General features: G+C 40.1%; 1 protein-coding gene across 29 annotated transcripts in view; it reads right to left on the bottom strand.

The window, feature by feature from the left end:
* The window catches only part of NFIB (nuclear factor I B), a 446,840-nt gene that overhangs the window by 213,426 nt on the left and 221,280 nt on the right, over positions 1 to 12,134 (bottom strand). The gene's annotated exons all lie outside the window — the stretch shown is intronic.

Below are 12,134 nucleotides of genomic sequence, written 5' to 3'. Positions count from 1 at the left end.
TTGTGAGAAGAGACTGAAATTTTCCTGTGGCAGAGCTCTTCTCAACTGCACAAACAGGGGATGCTGCCTAATTATTTATTTTTTTAATTTCATAGGTACTCAAGGTCCCGTGGATACCTCCATACCAGCACTGTTGGCATGACAAATATTGTATGAACCAAGTAACTCAAATTCTTCAAAATATTTATAAAGTGTGCAGCAAGGATGCTGATCATGGAGAATAGTTTTACAATGGTAACTGAATTACCAAGATAATATTTGGAGCCTGTATTTCACACATTACATAAAACTGCAGCTAAATTTTTCAGTGGTAAAAAGAAGTACTGGTATAGGATTCTTTTCCACTTCAGGAAACATATATGTTAAATGTCTTAATAGGAGCCGATAAGATCCTATTCCATTACAAAGGAATTGCGTCTATACATTAAGACATCAAAAATATAGGGAGAAGGACTGGAACATAGTAACTGTAGTCTTAGCCTACTAAGTCAACTCAGGGCAAACACCACTAACCTAAGAAAGGGGCAAGTATAAACCATAAAGCGCCTATCAGAACTGCTGGTTTGCACAAAGTAGAAATTGGACTGCTGTTTAGAACCACCACAATGCAATAACAACCCTGAGTACGCATGCTTGAAGCATTTAGAAATCAGAGCATCATGCTCCAACCTGCACAATAAATCTGGACTCTATTTTCAATGCACAATTTCCTCTTGTTCTCATAATGCTATATTATTCATAATGTTAACAGGTCACAAGCATCAGCTAACATGGTTTGTAATATTTTTCTTAAATGTATTCGTAAAAGTAACCATGTGAATAGAATTTGCCAGCCATAGCTATAAAACCGGACTCCCACTTGTAAACACAGTAGGGGATATGAGAAGAATTAACGGTACGGTGCCTGAAATATTTTTAAAGTTATTTTAATGACCAGTTCCCACAAATTATGAAATTCTTCTACCAACATGTATGACAAATAGGTAGGCCACAGTAAAATGAATATAGAATATTTCAACCCTTTGCATTTGCTTGAGTTCCTGCCTTTCAGGCAAGATATCACAAATAATTTGAAGGAAAAAAACCTTTCTGATAAAGTAGAGCACTATTTCACGCATTTCCAAGCCCAGCTGGAAATACATAAAATTGGGAGGGAGGAACACAAATGCAATTACATAGCACCCACATCCTACTTGTCACTCCCTGCTGGATTTCACCTCTGCCACTACCACCCCACTCTGCTGGCATTGATTCACCTTTGAAGACCTGTCTGGCACAGCTGCATTTTGTTCTACACTCTGTGTTTGTATGGGAGGAAAAATTATTTCAACGCATACAGTATAGTCCATCTCTCTGAACCTCATTTTTAAAATTACTAGATGCTGGCTCAATGCGATGGTTGTGGGACATGTGGTTTTCACCCAGCCTTTGCCTAAGAAACCATGTAATGTTTGAAATCTTTGAAGGTCAAACTGTAACATGATTAGTTGGTCCAATAAAAGTATCTTAACAGCAAATCACTGTTCTTTGCTTCCTGCTTTGTGAGTTCATAAGCAAAGTTTGTACATGTGTGAGAATCCTGAAGACATATTTTGATTAGATTGTAGTTTTTCTATCCCTCCCTCCTTCCCCCTTTAAAAATGAACTGCTTTGGTGCTTTTGTCTGCATACTTTTAAAGAAACCAAAGTGCATGCCAGAAAAAGTGTGAGTGTTTCATAAAGTTCTGTAGATCCTAGATCACACACAGCAAACATATTCTCATATCCACTTAATCTCAGTACACATCTCCACCCTTACTTCCTTCCCAATGGTATGCAGTCTTGAAATCACAAATGTTCATGTTTCCTGAAGCTAAGCTAAAGAGGAAAAGTCCCACTCTCAAGGGAGGTGGATACATGCTCTTGGCGCCCTGAAGCTGTTAACTGTAGTAAAATATAATGTGGCACTTCACCACAATTAACCACGAGGGAAACAGCCTTTTTTCCCCACCTCTGATGACATTTAACAGATAAGACCATGAATTCCTGATGCTATCTACAAACAAAGGGTTTTCATCACCAATCCTATGTACATGTTTTGCACTGAAATGGAATTATATTGCAAACAAAACAGATAAACAAATCATAACAGAACATTATGCTCAATAAACACAAGTAAAACCAGGAATGGCAAAGGCATCAGCTAACAAATTAAAAGACTAGGTTTTTCAGTAAGTTATGTCCATGAATAGTTCGTTAAAATATGTAAGAAAATTTATGTGCAACAAAGTATAATTTTGGAACATATTAAAGTTGTGATATCATGCATTTCTAATATAATCAAATTTAAATTAAACATTGTATTCACAAAATGTAAAGTAAGCATTGTTACAACTTAAGCTGAATTGATAAACTAACGCTTTTAAAACATTCATTTCCACTCTTCTGTTTTAAATGTTTGCTGCCTATTTATCTAATTGAGTTGTCTTCCAACCTTCCAAATGATTGTGCAGATTAAAGGATTAACAGAAAAAAAATGCTAAGAGCAACATTAAATCTCATAAGCCAAATCCAAAAAAAGACAGCAGTTCTGCTGATCCACAAGAACAAAACAAAATCTGGTGTCCATAGATGGCAAATAACTTTATTGGGATCAACTATAAATTTACAGAATAAGCAAGCTTTGAATTCTCCACAACTCTTAATCAAGCTACTTGGTAAAGAAGATCGGAGTAGGGGTAACATTTCATTCTTGGCAACAAAAAGAATGAAGCCACAAAATGCCCATAACAGTTACTTGAACAGATATTACTGTTAAAAATCTTATGTTAAAGGGTGAAAAACAGGAAAGGTAAACAAGATCTCACCTTACCTGATAACTATCATCTCATAGCTCCAGATACATGGAAGGATACGTCTAGGACAAACAACACACAACAGAAATCTCAAAACTCTGTAGCTATAGTCCACTCAAATAAGCCGCAATTCAGACAGCAGGAACAGTGTTCAATAAAAACTAACAAGTGCAGTTGCCCTTGTTAATCAAAACAATTTCAGTGCAAGAGGAACCCATCCAATGCGACCTTGAGCTCGAAACACCCTTCAAAGCAACTAGCAGTAATACTAATTACAGCCAAACATTTTTTGTACTGGCCATAAATCGTAACAAAAAGGAAAAAATACATTACAAAAAAAAATCCAGAGTTTTAGATAAAAATAAAAATATGCAAACATTTATGACAATAAAGCATGTAGCAGTTGCACTCCTACTTCTTAGTGAAGACCAAGAACTTACTTTACTTAGAACTGACATGTTTCACCATGATCCTGAATTAATATTTGGTATCAAAACTGGACAGGATAAGTGAGAACTTTTACCACTGTCTATCCACACACAAGGGGAATGAAATCAAAATACTATTATACCCCTTGCCACCTTAGGACTAGCTGACATCTCATGAACTGTATCTGCCCACATTTACTGGACTAAACATTAAAGATGCTGCCAGATACCCATGTTTTAAAGACATCAGAGACATCTGTGTCCAAGTGCTGTTCAGGGTGCGAGAGGCTGCCAGAAGAGAGAAGGGTTTAGCAGCGGTAGCGCCTAGATTGTGAGATACTTCTCCTAAGGAGCAGTTCAGGATAAACTTTTTAAAATAAAGTTTTTTAAAACTTTTTTTAAAAAAAATATTTCAGAAGGTCAGAACTCCTGACAACTGTTGCATAGATCAGTAGATCATTTAACTGGTACTGATATGTGTTTGTCTTAATGTAGCATTTTAATGAGTTCTAGTCAGCACTGTTTTATAACTGATTTTTCATAAGGTATGTATATCGCACAGGAAATGTAAATATTTATCTTTTGTTTGTTTGTTTAATTATTTGAATATGTTATTTTTCTTCCCATGAGGGACTCAAGACAACTATCAATTAAAAAGCTATCATGACAAAGTTACAAACATAAGATATGATATTTTTTAACAATGGAACAAATTCTTATTTAAAAAACACAATTCCACACTAGTCCCTACTTATCCAAATCAATTAAAGCCTGTATTAAAGTAGCCTTGTAGTAGAACTGCAAGAGGAAGGCAGCCATGCATGCAGCCAAACCCTGGATCTATCCATTTGGAGTCCACATATTATGCCCCAATTGCACTACTTGAAAGAGGTGGTTGCTGGGCAAAATGGACCCCTAGTCTGACAGTTAGTCTAAGGGAGTTTCTAACTCAGGAGGACATGAACAAACTTATATTTTACACAGGAAATGAGGCAGCTGATTCAGATCCCATAGCCATCTATGAAAACCTCATACAAAAACTAAATCCAATTCTCGTTCGCACTCATGGTGAAAATTCTCAGAAACTGTACAATCACTCTAAACCATGGTTTGATCATAGCTATGTATCGGCATAGGGACGTGGTGGCGCTGTGGGCTAAACGGCAGAAGCCTGTGCTGCAGGGTCAGAAGACCAAGCAGTCGTAAGATCGAATCCACGTGACAGGGTGAGTGCCCGTCGCTTGTCCCAGCTCCCGCCAACCTAGCGGTTCGAAAGCATGCAAATGCAAGCAGATAAATAGGGACCACCTCAGTGGGAATGTAACAGCGTTCCGTGTCTAAGTCACACTGGCCATGTGACCACGGAAGATTATCTTCGGACAAAACGCTGGCTGTACGGCTTGAAAACGGGGATGAGCACCGCCCCCTAGAGTCGAACACGACTGGACAAAAATTGTCAAGGGGAACCTTTACCTTTTATGTATTGGCAAAAAAAAAACATATTAAACTGGCAGTTTCAGCAATAGATCAGAAGGTCAGGCCAGAAGTGATGCCCTCTCAAAATTCTTGATACAAAGAAAAGAATATAAACTGCTGATACAACGCACTAAGAAAGAATACTCCAGAAAACTTTGGAGATAGTTAATTGAAGCAGCTAAAGATAAAAACCCATCCCTCTTTTTGGGTTTAATCACAGGTAGATCCTTTGGTCAAAAATCCCCTACATCCTCATGTATAACAGCAAATAAATGGGTCTCCTTTTTCGCAAAACTGTATGAGGATGCTACTCAACCTTCCTCCCCAACAATTCTAGAAAGCACTTCTAAATGGCCTGCTGTAACCCCAGGAGAGATTCAATCACATACAGACCAACTAAAAAGTGCCAAATCCCCTGGATCAGATGGCATCCACCAGAATTCTTAATAAGGAAGAAGAAAGCCTTATTTTAAAGAGCTTGACTCCAGCTATAAATATACTAGACCAAGCAGTTAAAGCAGGGGTCCCCAACCCCCGGTCCACAGACCAGTCCTGGTCCATGGCCTTGCCAGGACCAGGCGGCAGAGACAAATCTGCCCTCCACATGCACAGAAGCATGCATGCCCCTCCTACTCATGCACGGCCCTTCCCACAGCCCCTCCCACCCATGAACAGCCCCTCCCAAGCCTGCACAGACACCCCCCACCCGCACATTAAAGCGGTCCATGGAGGCAAAATGGTTTGGGACCCCTGAGTTAAAGAATGAAAAACACTGATATGTTCTTTATTGCAAGGTAAAAACTGATAAGGAAAACAGAGTTCAACATAAGCTTCTATTGAGTTACAGCCCAACTGTAAAAATATACAATCTCCCTCCTCCGTTACAAACTAACTTCTCTTCCATCCAGCTCTTTTGGACCCACCTCCTTTGGACTCTCCTGGAGAGATTCACCTGCATTTCTACAGGCATTCACCTTGTTTCTCCTGTTACCATGCAAAATTGGCTAGGGTTACATCATAATGGCAACTCAAAACAATAACCACTTCATGGAATCACAAGGTTGCCACAGAGGTAAGATGTTTCCAAAAGCCTCTCCAACAATAAAGTTTTCACCCATTTTCTGAAGGCCAGAAGGGAGGGAGTCTGGCATATATCTGCAGGCCAACACATGCACCAATGTCATTAAAGATCTCCTGTCAATTCCTCCATAAGTTCCATTGATTCAAATGGTCCTACTCTAATTGAAGCTTATTTTAGCATGCTAAGCACAGTGGATAAAGAGCCATGTTTTTATTATTAAAAATCTATTTTTATGTAAATCGTACCAAAAAAATTCCAGTTTTTAAATTTATATTGTGATTTAAATCACTTTGATTTAAATCAAAACCACCCTAATGCTATGTCCCAGTTAGAGTAAACAATGGAACTTAGGAAGGAACTGACTCACAGTTGATTCAATAAGCCTGCTCTAGTGTGATTTACTACACTAAGCAACAAGATTTTGGCCACTGTTATTCTGAGACAGCTGTTCCTCAAGTGTTCTTGTACAGGAACATTTTAATGTACCCTCTACATTTTGGTGATCAGCAGTTATTTTATCCTGTCTAAAACAAGACAAATTTCATTAGGATAGGCACTTACAAAATTATAGGCACTTACAAAATGCAATTGTGAAGGAAAGCAGGAGGCAAGTGAGCTGTCCTCATTGAAACACTCGAAGAGGAAAAAGGAGCCTGTGGGAGTGAGATAGGAGAGATGAAAGAAACCTTAGTAGAGGAGAAAAAAGGGGTAGAGATTTGCCTGGTGGAAGAAGGAGAAGGAAGAAAGGGGGAGGAGCTGAAACTCTCTATGTGGGAGGAGGATATAAAAGAAGGGGGAGAAAGGAGGATCAGGGGTAGATTAGAGAAGGAGAGAAAGGAGAGCAATGCTGAGGCAAAGAGCAAATTAGAATATGCGAAAGCGCGGGATCTTCTTAAAGATTTTCCTAATCTAAGAGTCGGAGGTTTACTACCTGACCTGGAGACAAAAGGAGAAGGAGAGACTATCTTTGAAATGCAGGAATGGACAGCGATTGTCTTTTCTCGGGGACAAGGACGCGGGAGGAAAGTTATACGTCCAGACCCAATCTACAACACCCCGCCAAAGGAAGGCGACTGGGCGTGTCACCCATGCTGTGGAACGGTTTGTGTGACGCAGAGTGCTCCCCTACACAAGATTACGGATTGCAAACAGTTTGGTCCAGCCCCCGCAGTAAATCACCTTCATTTACAAGAACAATCAATGTTGTCAAGTTATGGACAGTTACCCGATCTGTTATGGTTTGATCCCATCGGTGTCATAGTTGAGACACCACCAGTTAATAAAGTTGAAATTGAGAAAGATTTTAAAAGGTCTCCATCCTTTCTTCCCGCCAAAACAGAGGAACTGCCACAACTTCAAAAGAACCCAGTCACAGCAATCTTTTTCATATTCACTTGGAAATAATCTCTATGGCATTAAACAGTATTTACTCCTGGATAAGAGTGAATAGACTTGCAGTCATATCCTTTTCAAGAACTTTATACACAGAAAATGTTACAGTGGGGTCTCGACTTACGAACTTAATCCGTATTGGAAGGCAGTTCTCAGGTCGAAAAGTTCTTAAGTCGAATCTGCATTTCCTATAGGAATGCATTGAAAACCATTTAATCCGTATCTGCTCTTTTCGTCCATAGAAACTAATGGGAAGCTGCTATTCCGCCTTCTGCCACTAGAGGGGGATATTTTTTTTCTTTTTTCCTTTTAACCTAAGATGACTTAGCTTTTAAAAAAAGGAAAAAAAAGACTTCGTAACTCGAATCTAAGTTCGTAAGTCGAGTCCATATATTCCTATGAGAGCAGTTCGTAAGTCGAAACGTTCGTATGTTGAGCCGTTCGTAAGTCGAGACCCCACTGTATTCAGGTATTGCTATATTAACCAAAAAAAAAAAATCACAATTGTCATTTTGGCTTAGAAATGCAATGATACAAACCTAGATGCCATTTATAGCCTACAATTCCACTCAATTTATAGACAGTGGTGATAATAAAGTTACATATGAAAAAGTCTGCTGGATCTCAGAACGTTCTTTAAACTTGGAAGAACAGGGACAATGCTCTACTGTTAACTACTCTCCTGTCTGAAAGCTACAGAAAGATTAGTTTATACAGCTGCTGGTATTTGTTATGGTACTGCTAACAAGGCACATATGGAAAATCTGGGTGTTTTCCTTAGAACAATGATTCTCAGCCTCCGGTAACCCAGGTGTTCTTACACTGCAACTCCCACAAACTCCAGCCAGCAAAGCTGCTGGTGAAGGCTTATGGGAACTGCAGTCCAAGAACATCTGGGTTACTTCAGGTTTGGGAGCTACTGCCTTAGAATACAGAACAGAATGACCATTACCAAATTCTAGAGTATATATTAAAAGAAAGGAATCATCCCAGCTAGTAGCCAGAGAGTTCTATTACACATGATTGCTTTGTTATTACTAATTCAATACTGTACGATGTTCACTTGGTTTTCTTCTATACCAGTAGTTCCCAAACATTTTGGACTAGCAGCTCCCTTGATTTACTGGCTATACTAGTAGCACTTGAACAGCCTTCTCAATCATATATATACCAACCCAATCAACTTGTGGATAAACACAACAGTTCAATCACATAAGAACGTCAATGAAACTGATCTGTTAACTCTGCTAAATCAACTAAAATGTCAAAGATTTATTTGTTCATGCCAAATATATATACTCACTGTATGTAGAGTTTTACAAAACACTGAATTTTCTTTTCAGAATTTACAATGAAAGTTAAACATAACTGAAAAACAATCATTCCTTTTCTACTTTTAATTGAATCCTTGTGTCATAATATAATACACTGCCATCATAGTGACAGCACTATTTCAGTGAAAGATAAAACTATAAGGTTTATATTAATATATTTAAACTTTCTCACTACAAGCTGTTAAACTACTAATACCAGCAGTTTTTTAAAAAAAAACAAAATCAAAGGAATTACAGTCATTATGCGTATACAGAATACTCCATACTCTTGACCATTATGGATTCCTGCAGTCAGCTCAACAGCCTAGCCAAAGAAAAGGAGTCAAGAAAACTATTTTCCTGCTAAAGGAAAGGTTCGCTCACTATCCAGCTTCCTGCTGCTCTTATTTGCTACCTTACCATGTGGACTCCAGCCTGAACAATGTACCTCTTTCCTGGACTAAGCCACTAAGTCAGCATTTTCCACTTGAGGCTTGCATCACTAATAAGCCAGATGGTGACAATGACAGAAAATTCAGCTGTTCCAAGTGGACATGGGAAACCTATTGGAAAACCTCCTCCATGGTGGTGAAGTCTTTGTTCTCTGCTACCATTGAATCCACACAGTTAAATTTTCTCTATTGGTAAGGGGTCTTCTATGCTCTGTCCCACAAAAATAGACTGAAAACCATATGAAGACCCATTTCACACAATTTGCATGACACTTGTTAGACAAAATCACTCTGATACACTCCGATTTACATACTGTAGCTGATAGAGGCCCCAAAGATGTAACTTTGGTCCCTGCTTGTGCAGAGGAAATAGGTACGTACTTTTCAATCCACACAGTTGGAAGATACGGGGAGGTTCTTGAGAGCCATCAGGTACGCATTCAACTCTTTCCTTTCTTGGCCCATGTGACTGGGTTCTTTCTCTAGGGTAGGCGGGCCCATGGATTCGGCGGGAATGACAGCCGGAGACAAAGTAACAGTCAAAAAAGGATTTGTTTTATTAACTCCATCATTAAACAACTCAGAACTAAACGGATTCGGCAATTCGTCTTCATTTATCAAACAATACTTCTTGGGGTTGCCCCCAGGTCCATTACTCTTAACTTTTACTGTTTCTTTCCCCCAAAGTGGGTGACCCAATTCTTGTTCCCGACTGGCGCACTCAGTACTGAACAAGTTGTTCGGCAACATGGATGTATCACCACAGATCCCTCTAATCTGGGAAGGAAAGGACTGGTTCCACCAAGGATCCCCCTGTCCACCACCGAAGGGTTGGCCGGATCCATTCCTGACTTCCATCCCTCTTGCTGGATGCCCATGCCCACCTTAGCAACTTCTTTGGGTAAAGGCAGCAATCCGTCCTCCTTCATCAGGTTCAGGAAAGTCTTTACCAAGGTTGCAATCTTTTCTCTTTCTACTCCCGTCTCCACCGTCTGAGTACTCTCTTCCCTTTTTTCTTCTAACCCCCTTCTCTCTCCTCCTCCTCCTCCTTTATAGGATCATCCCACCTCCACGTCTCTAACTCCTCCCCCCAGTCCTTCATTCTCTCCGCCAAGAACACTTCTATCACCTTATTAGTTCCACTCTCATCATCGTCCAGCTTAATCAGTTCTCCCACTACACATCCTTCGTGTTCGTTCTTGGAGGTCTGTGAGGACGGCACACTTGTCTGTCTCCACTCACAGCCCATAAAAAGAGCCAATTCAGAGTGGCTAAGTGGGCAGAAGGAGTGGTCAGTGCCTTCTTGTATCAAGGCAGGGTTCCAGCACAACCAAAGGAGGCATTAGAAAGACTGCTGCAGAAAAAGCCCACCTTGAACCTCACCTTATTGTACAACTGCTAGCCAATCTCCAATATTCCATTTTGGGACAAGGTACTGGAACACTTGGCATCTTCACAACAAAAATATGTCCTCAAGAAGAAAGAGTAGCTAGAGCATGGGTTCCTAACCTGGTGATCATGACCTGCAAGGAGGTCACAAAGTGCTTCTGGAAGGGGGGTCACCACTGTTATTTTTATTTGTGATAAAATCTAATATACACAGTGCTCTTTTATTTTAATCATGTTGGCCCACAGGTAAACTTAATATGAACTGGAATTACAAGGAACCTAGAGTTCTTAGTTATTTCTGTTACCCCTTTGGGCAAGTTTTCCTTTTATGCATGCCTATCAGTCCTACCCCTCCTTGAAAGAACCACTCTTGTTCGTTGCTTTCTGCTCCTCTGCATCCACTTTTGGAGGCCTGAAGTCTGCCTGTCCAGCCTGAGCACTAGCCCGGCTCAGAGGCCTGAATGAGGCAAGTGTGTAGTGCACACCTGGAACTCTTGACACCCAAGATGGCAGCAGGACTGAAAACTTGTTGCTGGTGCGGCAGTGGCACTTTTCGTTTTGCCTGAGTCTCCTGCTTTTCTGGGTGTAATGATGATGGCACAGTGAAGGAAGAGGGAACCTGAACAGGGAGACGACTCTAGGGGAAATGTTTATTTGGGCTGGAGGGGGAGGGCCTCTTCATTGAGAGGACTTTCTGAGGGGGAGGAGACATGAAGGGAGGGTTGTTTCCACATAGAAAAAAAATAAAACCCTAAATGTATTGACTTTTTTTTCTTCTCAAATTTTGTCTGGAAGAGGCAGATTTACACCCCCCCCCAATTATGTATTATTACATTAACAATATATTAGGATATAATTATATTCTGAAAAATCTATTTTAATGTTTTTTCTTTAGTCCATTAAAATGCCTTTTTAGACAAATATGTCAGTGTAGTCACATGTTTCTTGGCTATTATAAAAGGAATTTGCAACTCAAAAAAAGACTGGGCTACAGCATCACAATCTGGCCTCAGCCTTATTCATGGAAGCATTGGACAACCAGTCCATTGAAATGCATTGAAAACCGATTCAATGCGTTCCAATGGGCGAAATACCTCAAAGTCCAGCGAAGATCCTCCATAGGACAGCCATTTTCTGGTGCTTGTATAGCGAGGAATCTGTCCTAAAACATAGTGGGGAGCCATTTTGCACAGCGGGTGGCCATTTTGAAAACCCAGCAATCAGCTGTTTTGATCGTCGTTAAGCAAACAATCAGTTCCCAAAGCAGGTAACTGATCGTCGTTAAACAAAAAAACCCCATACGAACATCGTTTTGCGATTGCTATAGTGATCACAAAATACTCATTGTTAAGTGATTTCCTCATCTAACAAGGTAATCGTCAAGCGGGGCACCACTGTACATCTAACAACTAGGAGAAGTCATCTGGAGTTTTGAGCTTCCATGTCACGAGTATGCTGACAACACCCAACTTTAACTCTTCCTTCCCCTCCAAATCACAGGGAATGTCAGAGGTCTGTAACAAACTGGACGAGAATTAACAAACTGAAGTTTAATCCAGACAAAACCATGGTGCTCCTGCTCAATTGAAAGGCATATCAGAAAAGAGGGGTTCTACTGGGTGTAGCTACATTTCTTCTGAATATCCAGGTCCACAGCCTGGGTACAGTCCTGGATTCAGCCTGGGCTTTGGATGTCTAAGTCTCAGGACGCACTAAGAGGTATATGTACAGTTAGAACTAGCACATGAGTTGTGCCCATTCCGGTGAAG

The sequence above is a fragment of the Pogona vitticeps genome, chromosome 2 (assembly GCF_051106095.1).
Source record: "Pogona vitticeps strain Pit_001003342236 chromosome 2, PviZW2.1, whole genome shotgun sequence".
NCBI classification, from domain to species: domain Eukaryota; kingdom Metazoa; phylum Chordata; class Lepidosauria; order Squamata; family Agamidae; genus Pogona; species Pogona vitticeps.
Note: the sequence above shows the minus strand (reverse complement) of the source record. Positions and strands in the feature narration are given on the sequence as shown.